At 43.7% G+C, this 12,546-nt stretch overlaps 1 long non-coding RNA gene across 1 annotated transcript in view; it reads right to left on the reverse strand.

Moving 5' to 3' along the window:
- LOC144930200 (uncharacterized) overlaps positions 1 to 8,524 on the reverse strand; it is a 49,933-nt gene extending 41,409 nt beyond the window's left edge. Inside the window, exons 1-2 of the long non-coding RNA XR_013635305.1 lie at positions 7,407 to 8,524; positions 4,340 to 4,430 (exon numbers count right to left, since the gene is read on the reverse strand). This is a non-coding gene — a long non-coding RNA (uncharacterized LOC144930200). The remainder of the gene's footprint in view (positions 1 to 4,339; positions 4,431 to 7,406) is intronic.
- Positions 8,525 to 12,546: the final 4,022 nt, after the last annotated feature.

Genomic DNA, 12,546 nt, shown 5'->3' on the forward strand with positions numbered 1-12,546 from the left:
CCAGGCAGGACTACTGAGGTTCACCATCACATTCTCACAGAGCCTGGAGTGAAGGTGAACGTCAAGCCATACCAGATCCCGGAGGCCAAAAGAGAGGAGATCAGGACAGAGGTCAGGAAATGCTGGCCTGAGAAGTCATTGAAGAATCTCATTGCCAATGTTCAAGTCCAGTGGTTTTAGTGCCTAAGCCGGATGGCAGCGTGAGGTTCTGCAACAACTTCCGAAAGCTGAATGAGGTGTCCAAGTTTGATGCGTACCCTATAACCCGGATAGATGAGCTAATTGACAGATTGGGAAAAGCACAGTTTATATCTACCCTTGACCTGACCAAGGGCTATTGGCAGATCCCCCTGGCCAAGGCTGACAAAGAGAAGATGGCCTTTGCAACCCCAAAGGGACTATATCAGTACACCATCCTCCCCTTTGGGTTGCATGGAGCGCCCACTACTTTCCAAAGGCTCATGGACAAACTGTTGCGACCACATGGCAAGTACGCAGCAGCCTAGCTTGACGATGTTATCATATATAGCCCCAACTGGGAGACACACTTGGAGAAGGTGGAGGCAGCTGGATACCCTGAGGAAGGCGGGGCTGACGACAAACCCCTCCAAGTGTTCGCTCGGGCTAGCTAAAGCCAAATACCTCAGGTATATAGTGGGGAGGGGCGTGGTGAGTCCCCAACTCAACAAGTTAGAAGCTATATAGAAGTGGCCCCGACCACTCCGAAAAAAACAGGTCAGGGCATTCCTGGGACTAGTGACTATAGACGGTTCATTCTCCCAGTTTGCCACCAGGACATGCCCATTAATGGACCTAGCGAAAGCTCAGGGCCCAGACATAGTAAGATGGACGACCGCGGCTGAAGACGCTTTTTCAGATCTACAGACAGCCCTCTGCACTGACCCCATACTCGTGGCCACAGACTGCGGGAAGGAGTTTATCCTACAAACCAATGCCTCTGATGTAGGGTTGGGGGCGGTACTTTCACAATTGGTTGGGGATGATGAACACCCTGTCCTCTTCCTCAGTAGGAAGCTTCTGCCTAGGGAATGGAAATACGCTGTTGTCGAAAAAGAATGCCTGGTGGTAAAATGGGCTGTAGAAAACCTCCGCTACTATCTACGGGGATGGAGGTTTACCCTTGTCACGAACCATGCCCTTCTGCAGTGGATACACCAAAATAAAGACAAAAATGCCAGCGAGACAAGATGGTTCCTGTCGCTTCAACTCTTCCACTTCAGAGTACAGCATAGGTCTGGAATCCAACATGGCAATGCGGATGGCCTGTCGAGAGTGCACTGTTTGCCAACTCAAGTAGCCCAACCTCATAGTGTTGAGCGGGCGGGGGGAAGGATAAGTGGTAAACCCAGGACAAACAGCTACAAAAGGGGGGTAGTAATTAGTCCCAGAGGATTAAAAGGCCCCTCCCTATCCACTGAGGAGAGAGAACCATGGGGCAATAAGGTTCAGCTGGAAAAGGGGTTGCTAGGGAACCAATTAGGTTCAGCTGACTCCAACTACTTGGGACCTCCCTGGGTGGTAGGAGGGGGAGAGTGAGGGAGTGAGAGGAGCAGGGAAGTTGCCAGTAGGCTGTTTGCAGCAAGACACTAGACCTTCCCAGTAGGGAGGCTGCACTCGCTCCCCAGAAGGGAAGGAAAACGAGCACAAGGGACTGACTGAGGAGAGGAGTTAGCAGGACCCTGTGCCACCTATAAGGATTTGCCTTGCCTCAAACATGAGTTTCCAAGGCTAAAAAGGCGAACAAGGTATTTTGCCACAGCAGAGAGACTTGCTATCCTGCCCGGAGAAGGGGTCTTAGAAGAAAGTGAGGGGTAAAGACTCATTCCAGAGTGATGTGCTGGTAACCTCTCCTCCCTAGGTAATTGACCTGTTGGGTATATGGATTGTAGTTTATGGAAATGTTCTAGCTGGGTTGAGAATTAGATAGTTGTTAGGAGTTTATATATATTTTTCAGGAAGAGAGATGTAGAAATATGTTTATCAAAGATTATAATTTAGAGCGGCTCCCTTATAAGGGAGAGTATTATGAATATAGGAATTTTGAGATGTGCCCTGGAAGCAGGGGGTTGAACCAAAGGAAACTATGTATAGCAGTTCACCATGTATGCTCTCTAGTTCTGTAAATTTTACTCCTCCTTATTCCCTGGTTAGTTGTTTAATGAACCTCAAGATCATTACAACTACCTTACGCCACTTACCTAGCCAGCCGTTCACTTCCAGAATCTTTTGCCTTCTGTTTCCCTTTGCTCACAAAACAGGAAGGATCTCTGAGATCACTTTGATATTCTTCTTCTTCAGTGTCATTCCAGGTTCCCTCATGTCATCAATTATTTGTGAGATATCCTGTGACAGTGTTGTTAGTTCCAATACGCACCATCACCAGTGGATCCTTGCCTATTGACTCAGAAGCATAGCCAATCTTAGCGTCATGTCTCATGTCTTGGCTCTGGGGAGGCACCTCACTGTCCTATTGTCCATAGGGTTGCTAACCCTCCAGGATTGGCCTGGAGTCTCCCGGAATCAGCATCGATCTCCTGGTGACTATTGAAAAAAATTGGGAGATTTTAATAGGATATTTTAAGAAAATGTAATTACATCATGTTGGGGGAAAAAAAATCTCCCGGAATATCTTCAGAGTTGGCAACCCTAGTTGTGCACCTGTCCCTTGCAGTATGTTCTTTCCATTCTTCTTAGTATAGCAACCCCAATAAGGATAATCTGTTTTCCTTGGATAGTTGAAGATCTCTTTGTGGGCATGCTCGATTTTCTTACAGGTTAGGCCAACCAGCCATCCACAGAAGCCTTCCATACACCTCTTCTTTCCAATTGACCAGCTGACTCTTCAGAGGTATCATCTGCAGTTTTTATACTGAAGAACTCCGGTTGATTGGAAACTTCTAGCTGTGTGGAATTCCACCCTGTCCTCTTCTCTCTGGTGGTCCTGACTGCCCAGTCTCATCTGCCTCCAGCAGTTTCAAATGGTGCCTGGTCCTTTTGCTTCTGGTGATTATAAAGTGCTAAGCCTCCTCTCTAAATTCCTCCCTCTGTGATTCCTTGGCGGCTAGTTCCTTTGTAGCTTGCAACTGGGGTGTTTATGCTTCCAAAATCTAATTGTCCAAGAACTCCTCAGCCTCTCTGATGCTCCACACTGTCATACTTCTTCTTTTATAGTTCATATTCTGGCTAAAATGCTATATAAAGGCAATGGGGCTAATTTTTTCCTTAGCCTACAGAAATATCTCTGAAGTTAAGGGGAGGTTGCATTATATATCTCAACACAGACTTGGTCACTCATGCCTCTAGTGGTACCAACCAGTGAACTGGGATGAGTTAATATGCCAACAATATAAACCATTGTAAATAATTCACCTAACATAGGAAGATAAAGCTGGATGGCCATAGTTTTAGAATTACACAGACAGCTCAACTATAAATAAAGGACAATTAAAGGCAGCTTCCTGGTCAACAGTAAACTGCATGTCGCATGAGAAAGTTATGTCAAACTAAACGTACCCTTGGTAATTTAATCAGTGGAGTTCACAGGAAATTCGTCCTGAATTGGGCTTAAATGAATTGACATTGATAGCAGATGACAGTTCAACAGGTTCCAGAATAATTACATAGTTGTTTGTTCAGTCTAATTGTAGCAGAAGCTGAAATACAAGGTCCTGTACTTTGTAGAATGACTACCGGAGTAACTGGTATGCACAGCTGTTTGATATGAATCTGCACATGTACTCAGTTGTTAAAAATGCAAAGCCAGTCACGGAATTAGTTTCAGTTAATCAGGAACAACACATAAATCAGATGAAAATATTATTTTTTTCCCTTCCACATTCACTTATATCCAAAAATTTCAACAAAGGCAATTTTGACAGGGGATTTAATAGAATAGAACTGCACAATTTTAGTATCAGTTTGCCATGTCCTCCACCTATAGGAACTAACACAATCTCTATGCATACACATGTATCAAGGACAGTATGCAACAGTTACAACAGAAAGGAAATTCAATGTTGGTTGCAAGGTTTCCAATAAAATACGAATTTTTGGAGAGGGGGTGCTTCCCAAATGAATTCCTGCAGGGAGCTGATGACATGAATGTAAATTACATTTCTTTGCAAAGTCTGGGGAGGGGAGGCATGTGAGGTGAGAAACAAACATCCCCCCCCCCCAAAAAAAAACCCCCAAACCTGTATTTACTGACCATATTTGATAAGCAGACAATCTCAAAATGATTTATAGAATTTGAAAAAGTGTTTTCCCAGATATAAAGTAACATTAGAAAAATAAGACCTTAATTTAGCTTTAAACCTACCAGTGGACTACTGATCCTGATGTCCAGCTGCTAAGAATTTCAGCAGTTTGTGATACAGCAAGCAGATGTTCAAGCCCCAAAAGATTTTATCCTGTAAAATGGAATAAGCAAAGTCCATATATATGAGGAATGCCAGAGCTGGCAGTAAAAGAGACTAAACATTGGCCATATGAGCACAGGGCATCCCAAACTAGAAACTTGGAATCTGAACCTTTTGGTTTCCTGGACGAGGAGGTAGGGAAGCATTGGGGTTAAATGTCTAGATGTGACCCCTATGGCTATCGTTCTTTGGTACATCCAAAACCAGAAGTGACCTACTTTCTATTTCTGACCAGTACCCACATAGTACAGGGTTATTTCTGTCCCACACAATCACCCTTACTCCCCACTTACTATCTTTGCTCCCTGACTTCAAACACTTTTCCACACCCCTACACGACAGGGGAAGCTGCAAAGGAGCCACACCTGCCCCCCCTGTCGTGGGACTATAGACTCAGAGTGATTACAAGAGCCCATACAAAACTGCTGTCAGAAGATAACACAGCAAGCAGATTAAACAATGGATGTGGTAAAACATGATCAAACAAATCGGTTCAGGTTTGGTTTGTAGTAACCATGAAAACATAAAGGACTTTGTGCCTCTGATAAGAAGTAAATGACAACTTGGAAAGACATCATGTAACTGTTAAGTCAGTTTTTATTCAGCTGTGGCATTGTCACAGTCCATTAGATTCAAAGTCAGCACAAATAGGTTACATTAATTGAAATTTAGTCTCATCAAACACTCCAGATGGCAAAATACAACTCAAAGCAACAACAAATCACAAAAGCAAAACCAGAATAAAATAAGAGACAAGCGTACTTTTGGAATCTATAAAGAAACTAAAGGAGAACTCTTGGGAGAGAATTACAAACATTATCAGACAAGCAAAAAAGACCTATAAGAATGGCCACGTGTAATTAGGAATGTTGAAGCACACAATGCTGCTCATTTAATATGAAGGAGTCGTTAATTGTACTTGAGATAAGTTAACAAATAGTTATTCTTCATTTGTATTTCAAAAGAAAAAGAATTAACCTTCTGCCCAAGATTATGCAGTCTATATTCTAGGTGATAAATAGAGGTGCAAGACAATCCCCAGGTATAATAATAAAAATAAAATTCTTCACAATAAGGATTTTTCTTCAGACCATGTTATAAATATTAGCTAATTATTTCTGGCAATATCCTGTTTCACAGGTAAATATGAATTTGCACTTCAGAAGACTGGGGCTAAGGCACATGAAAGTCAATGACTTATATTTTCACAAGTGTTCTGAGGCAATGCTGGGATGCTTCAATTTCTGGGTGTCTAATCTGAGACAATTAGGGCCAGATTTTCCAAAGTTACTGAGCACCCCCGTCAACTTGAGCTACAGGCATTCAGTACCTCTGAAAAATCCAGCCCTAGCAATCTCTAGGTGTCCATCTCAAGATAGAGGCAACCCAAAATTAGTGGACACGTGAAAATTTAAGCCTCTGGTCCTGATCCTGCAACTTGTTCCATGTGTTGGATCATATTAAAGAAGTTCTGTATTAAAATCACAAATGAGTTTGATTCCCCATAGTTTAAATTCCAGGGTATTGCTAATTAAGAGGTCTCTTGGTTTTTGGTACCATTTCTCTCCCTCTATGTGTGAAATTTGCAAGCTGCTAATTGTGTTAGTACATTCTAAGACAGAGTCTGTTCTCAGAGCAATTCTTTGTAATAACAACTACTCACACAGAGAGAGACTCAAAGCAATACTCTGTAACAACAGAAACAGCATCCAGAGACTCCCCGCCTTTTGTTGTATTCATCTCGCTTTGTTAACAATTGTGATTAAAATAGAGATAGAGGATGTATGTGGATGGATGCTTGGTGTGGATAATAACTGAATGATCAGGGAGGTGCCAGCCTAAGAATCCAGTGTCCATCGGCTGAAGAAGGCGTCAAGTGGAAATAACCAGAGGACCCCCGGAGGGCAGACTGGAATCCACCCAACAGCCTCAAGAATGGGAGAACCAAAGAACAAGATAACATCTGGCAGCACGGAGCCATCAGGAATGTGCCATCTGCTGATTGATTCAGCAACAGCATGATGAAACAATTCCCATAGACTGGCATAGGAAGAAATTCCTATAAAAATGGACTCTAGAAAGTGAGAACTTTGGGGTCTGATTCTGCAAACCAACTTCCAGGAGCATCAGATGAGCATCTGACAAGGCCCTGCTCCCTCCTCATGTCTAGGCCACCTGGCCAGTGGCTTGGCGTGAGCAACTCTAAGGCTGGTGACTATGATAACAACCTTGCAGAACCTGTGAGTGTGTGTATATGAATGAATGTGTGAATAAATATGAGATTGAATGGAATGTTATAGCTATAACTAACTGCTTACTATGATTCCTTCTGCATTCACAATAAATGTGGCATTTTGCCTTTTCCCCTTTAATAAGATCCTGCTGGTTTTTATTTTATTGGTATAACACATGCAGGCAGATGCCTTCACCGCCACAGAGCCCCATTAACTTCAGTGGGCTTCCACATAGCTGTCTGCCCCGCAGAACCGTTTTTATTGCACATGATGTCTGAAAAATTTCTGAGTATCATGCTGTTGCAGCCTTCAATTTTACTAAGCAGTGGAATGAGAGCGCGTGTGCCTGATTTATATTTATGTCTGTCTTTGCTTTGCTGGAGAGTAGGTAGGAAAGTTTAATCACAGTCATTAGTTATGTCTGCAAAAGATGCTCACTGTCACCATGAATCTAACAGGGCAAAGAAAAATGTCACTGTTTATTTGAAATAAAAATATAATTTGACACATTTAATAAAAATAACAATCAGCCAGCCACAAGACAGTGACAGGAGCATGCCTTTTGCAATTGTTTTGGTGAATGGACAACTTTATAAAACTTCAGCAACTTCCTGGGTACATACTGGGGTGGTAAGCCCGAGCCAGTGCGTGTGGTGCTGTAGCCATACTGCTGTTTTCAGCACACTAACTGAGAAGAGGTAGTGAGTGTACATCCACCCAAAACAGGACTTACCCCGCCCCGCTGCAGTGTAGAAGCACCCTTTGTTTGTAGTCGCGTGTTTATGCCTTCTACTGATGTGTAAGAGGGGTATTTTTAGGATGAATTTTGTACCTTCCCTGAGAGGAAATTGTGGTGCCCAGTGGTTGTGGCCATTGAAGCATCTGAAGGCCCGGGGAATGGTGGTGGTGGTGGTTGTGGTTCTTCATTCTCTCTTGTAATGGCGGGCAGGTGACAAGGCAGGAAGAATCTGTGACAATCAAGGAGTTTAATTTCAACACCTGTGGTTAATTCTTGAGAGGCATGGGTGTCAGCAGATGTCAGTTCTTTTGGATTTGTGTAGTTAAATGCAAGATGAGTGATTACTGTGTCAGCAGACCATGAGTTAAGTACAAACAAGGCCCCTGATCTTGCATGTATAAAAGAATCCTGGTTGGATGACGCTCTTGGGCTGATTTTAGTGCAGTCGATACCATCAGGCAATGGGACCATAGTGCTTCCAGATGGACTTGAGGGAAATTATGGTTCCTCCACTCTGTTGATGGTTTGGTTGGATTTTATAATGATCTTTTATCCTTCACCATCAATAGGGTGGACCTTCTTCTACAGCTCAGCACTTATTGGTCACTTTTGTTTTGCCTGCAACAGGCATGAGAGCAGCTGGCCAGAGCAATGGTGGTGGAGACTTCAGGACAATTCTGACCAGTAGCTTTATAAAGACTTTTTGAATTCTTATGTTATGGCAATGCTGGAGGAAAGAGGAGGCCCTTTCTCCCCATACCAGTGTCTGCAAAATCCAGTACTGCCAGTCCCAACCATTCACAAATCATGAACCAAGCCTAAGAAAAGCATGAGCTTGACTTACAAATCATGAGTAGCTCTAATTTCAAATTTGGGCGGATTCAAAATTAAATAGATTCCAATTCTAAATCCAGGAATTGGCAAATTGATTTAAACTGATTTCATGCTCCACTCTCCCATCTCCTCCTCCTCCAATGTTGTCTTGGTTTCAAGTAGATTCAGCTTTGATTAATTGCATGTCCATGTTCATTGTACCTCCAAATTTTGTTTCCCTGGATTTTAGGAGACATTCCATGATCTTGCTTGAATGAGAGGGTCTTCTTGGGTAATAATATACTCCTGGGAGAAGAGAAGTAAAACTGAATTTACATAGATGTTATTGGCTTTTCATCATATAAATATACTCAGGGCCAAGCAGCTCAACAGCATTGGGAAATCTTGGGGCTGGTTAGCTTTACACATTTATTGGGTGTTCCCATAGGAGGCTAGTATATGATATGACAGCATATTATCAGAAATATGAATTAAAAATAAATGACTAATTGTTGCAAAGCCCAGTATATAAATACAGCTCTTTGTCTTCAATCTCACATGTAGATACACGTAAACAAAATAACTGCTCTTGCTTGTAAAAAAAAAAAAAAAAAAAAAAACCAACTAATCAACATTCCTGTGCTCAGTTCATTGGTCAGATTCTAAGATCAGCCCAGTCCTTCGTATCTCATTGTATTTACATATTGCAGAAGTCGCTGAACAAATAGGTTTTATACATACACAACACATAGGTGAACCTCGACATAATGAACAAAAGATAATTTCCAGTCTGTCTTCACTGAAGCAATTGTAAAGTAACTATCACCATATTACAGAGGTTCTCAAACTGTGGTCCACAGACCACCAGTGGTCCACGAGCTCCATTCAGGTGGTCCACAGATAGTTCCCTCGAAGGTGCATGTCTGGGCGGCTGCACACAAGACAACAAAGGACTATCCACCTAATTAGTGGAGCTGTGCAGGTGTGGCTCCACTAATTAGGTGCCTGTACCCTGGAGAAGATGCACATGTGAGGTGAGGTGGTGGCCTTGGGAGGAATAAGGAGTAGGTGGGAGGGGGAAGTGGGGTGAGAAGGGGGGGGGGGAATTTGGGACGTGAAGGGCTGCGGCTGCCGGGACAGATGGCCCTCCTTCCCAGCTCCAGCTCTGTGGCTGCTGTGGTGGGGGAGAGACCCTCCCCTCCTTCCCAGTCCCAGTTCAGGGGCTGGTGGGTCAGTGGAGAGAGGGAGACACCCCCCCCCCCTTCCCAGCCCCAGCTCAGAGGCTGCGGTGGCGGGGGAGAAAGGGCACATCCATTGCATTAGAAAGGTAAGACTACTGATATTAAAATATGAGTTGTGTGCTTTTATTTGTAGAACAAAAAATGTTGTTTATTATTAAGTTTTTTTTATATAGCACTTTTATCCAAAGTGCTTTACAACAGTTAGCTAATGGTACAACCAACATTTGGAAAGATCATTAAGTGGTCCGCCAAGACCCTCAGCAATTTTCAAGTGGTCCGTGGAAAAAAAAGTTTGAGAACCACTGCCATGGTATCTATGCACTGCTTCCACTTACAATCCCTTGCATTGAAATATCTCCACGTGCTATACCAGAAGTAATTATTTAGACCCCATGACACTTCTGTGAGATATGTAAAATAGGTGAATAATTTTGCTTCGCCTAGTTTCAGACAGGTTCCTAGGTGCATTGATATTTACATTTTTCATTTTTGGCTTGGTTGTTTTTGGCTTCACCCATAAGCATGCCTTGATACTCCCCTTTAGGAGTGACTCAGATGAGCAGTGGCATGAATAACACAAGCTCACTACCCTGCTTTCTCTGCTTTTTTTTCTCATGTATTTGGATAAATGGCCTGCTGCTGTTGGTTGGTCCAGAGTAGGGGACAAGTTTAACTTCCTTCTATGTGGGAAGTACACATTAAGAACAGAGGACTAGCATCATGTTGAAATATTTTCTCCAGAAGACCCTGTTCAGAAGTTACTATAGTCTCAGGAATGCCTCCTCCTCCCAGGAAGCCTGTCTTTCTCCATGACAGAACCCCAGACCAGCTGAATGCTTGCTACTGGGTCCAGAAATGGATGGAAGTTAGTGTCATGAAGGCAGCAGCCACCCAGGCCCAGAGCCCCAAAGGTTTACACACCCAATTCCCACTGATTTTAATGGGAGTCAGGTACCTAACTACTCCCTTTCACACAAACCCATACATATAGGGTAAGGTCTGTATGTGGCGAATCCCCCCCACTTACTGATCTTAGTGGGCTCTAAATAATTTCTCTTTATTGTTGGGTCCAGGTCATTCCCTCTGTGGTAAAATGCTCTGAGAATGTGCCATCGCCATAGCGATAAGGAGGGAAAAACAGAGGGGAGATATCAAAGGAATTAAGAACCATCTGAAACAAAGGGTGATGCAGCAAGCCAAAGTTACTAAACAGCCACCTCAGGCCTGCTGCTGTCTGTCTCTGCCAAATTTAAGTGGCTAGCTTCCAGAAAGGTGTGCTGGGAAAAAATTCCTACACAAGGGCAACCGTACATTAGGGACTAGTCTATTATAAAGGAAGCTATTCCTTGGAAAGGGGAGGCTGCTGCACGTTGTGTACCACACACTGTATTTTGTGTACCAATCAAGCCGTCTCGAGGAAAGCGCCCCATGAGATTTCTCTCATGCAGTTTATCTTTATTAATCCTATGGGAGATGTAGGGATTTCACCCTGTGGTCACCTCCAGACCTGGATGATCCAAGCAAATCGAGGGGCGGTCAGGGCAGTTGATGTGGAGGCCTTGTGCTACCACAGATCACTTTCGGTTCTTAGTGGGGGCTGTGCTCCATTTGCATGGTAGGAGCAGGATAGGCATATTGAGGATGTGTGTGTTGAGCTCATGGAGATGATCTTGGCTTGGGTGTTCACACACTTATGGCGAATTAGTATAATAACCTCAAGTGTTCAAAAATCAGGAGATTAAAAATAACGTTGGGCTCTTTTTATTGACCTCTTTGCGCCTTTAGGGTGCACGCTGGTCACACTTTCAAGCTTTTCTTGGTAACCACATGGGCTAGAAAATTATTTTAAAAAGGCAGAGACTGCCTTGTAAATCATAGGATTCTGGGAGCTGAGGCTTTAAGAAAAATTCCAAATATCACAAGACTTCCGCTAGACTCATGAGGGTTGGTAATATTATTACTATTTTCCTCCATTGTCATTTAACCATTTTGAAGCTTTTCAAAAATCTTTCCAAATAAGTCAACCCCACCACCCCCTGATTATTTTTTAGGCTTCTTTTCCCCTTGGACTCCACCTAGATTGGGCTGTCTAGCTCTCTGCCTTCTTTTATGCAGTGCTGTCCAGTGACATTAAAAGCACGAACCAGGTAGGAAGAGAGGTAACATGGTGTATTCTAGTGGTTAAAGCATATGAAGGCTTGGAGATTTGGGCTCTAGTCCTTTGTTCTGCCACAGACTTCCTGTGTTACTTTGGGCCAGTCTCTAAAGGTATGTCTACACTCCATGCTTCTTTTGGTGGTGTGTCGTGTCCCTGAGCGCGTAGCCCCGTCTAGCACAGCCAAAAATAGCAGTGTAGCTGGTGAGGCATGGCGTAGGTGAGTAAAGACATGCCCGAAGGGTGCGGCTATGTATGTGAGTACATATCCTATACAGCTCTGTCCAGACCCAAGCCGTACCTCCCTGTCTACACTGCTATTTAGCAGTGCTGTGTCCGGCTGCCTTCCCACTGCTGGAGCCTATCCCCTCAGGGAAAGACTCCAGCAGCAAGGAAAGGCTCAGGCATGACAGAGGCCGTGGAGAAAGTCTCTGCTAGCTCCCTGCTGCTGGAGTCTTTCCCCTCCTCAGGGAATGACCCCAGCAGCAGGGAAAAGCTCTGACAGGGTCTGAAAGTTTCCTCCTGCCTCCCCCTGCCAGCCTTTCCTCCACCACGAAAGGCACCAGCAGTGGGGAGCTGCCTTTCCCCATTACCTGTGTCTTTCACTGACACATGTAATGACATGCCACAGTATGGACACAGTTGGCTTTTTTCTGCCGCATGTATCTATCCGCTGCCAGAAGTGGTCTGAAGTGTAGATGTAGCCTAAGTGCCAGATTTTAAAACTATTTAGGCACCTTGTGGGATTTACTTGAAAGCAATGAGAGTTAAGTGCCTAGGTGCTTTTGAAAATCCCAGTAGGCACCTAAATATCTTTAAAAATCTGGCCTTTAGCCCATTTGTGCCCGAACATCCCCATCTGCAGAATAGGAATAATATCACCTACCTTACACATGTTATGAGGTTTAATTCATTAATGTTTTGA

The sequence above is a fragment of the Lepidochelys kempii genome, chromosome 2 (genome assembly GCF_965140285.1).
Source record: "Lepidochelys kempii isolate rLepKem1 chromosome 2, rLepKem1.hap1, whole genome shotgun sequence".
NCBI lineage: Eukaryota > Metazoa > Chordata > Testudines > Cheloniidae > Lepidochelys > Lepidochelys kempii.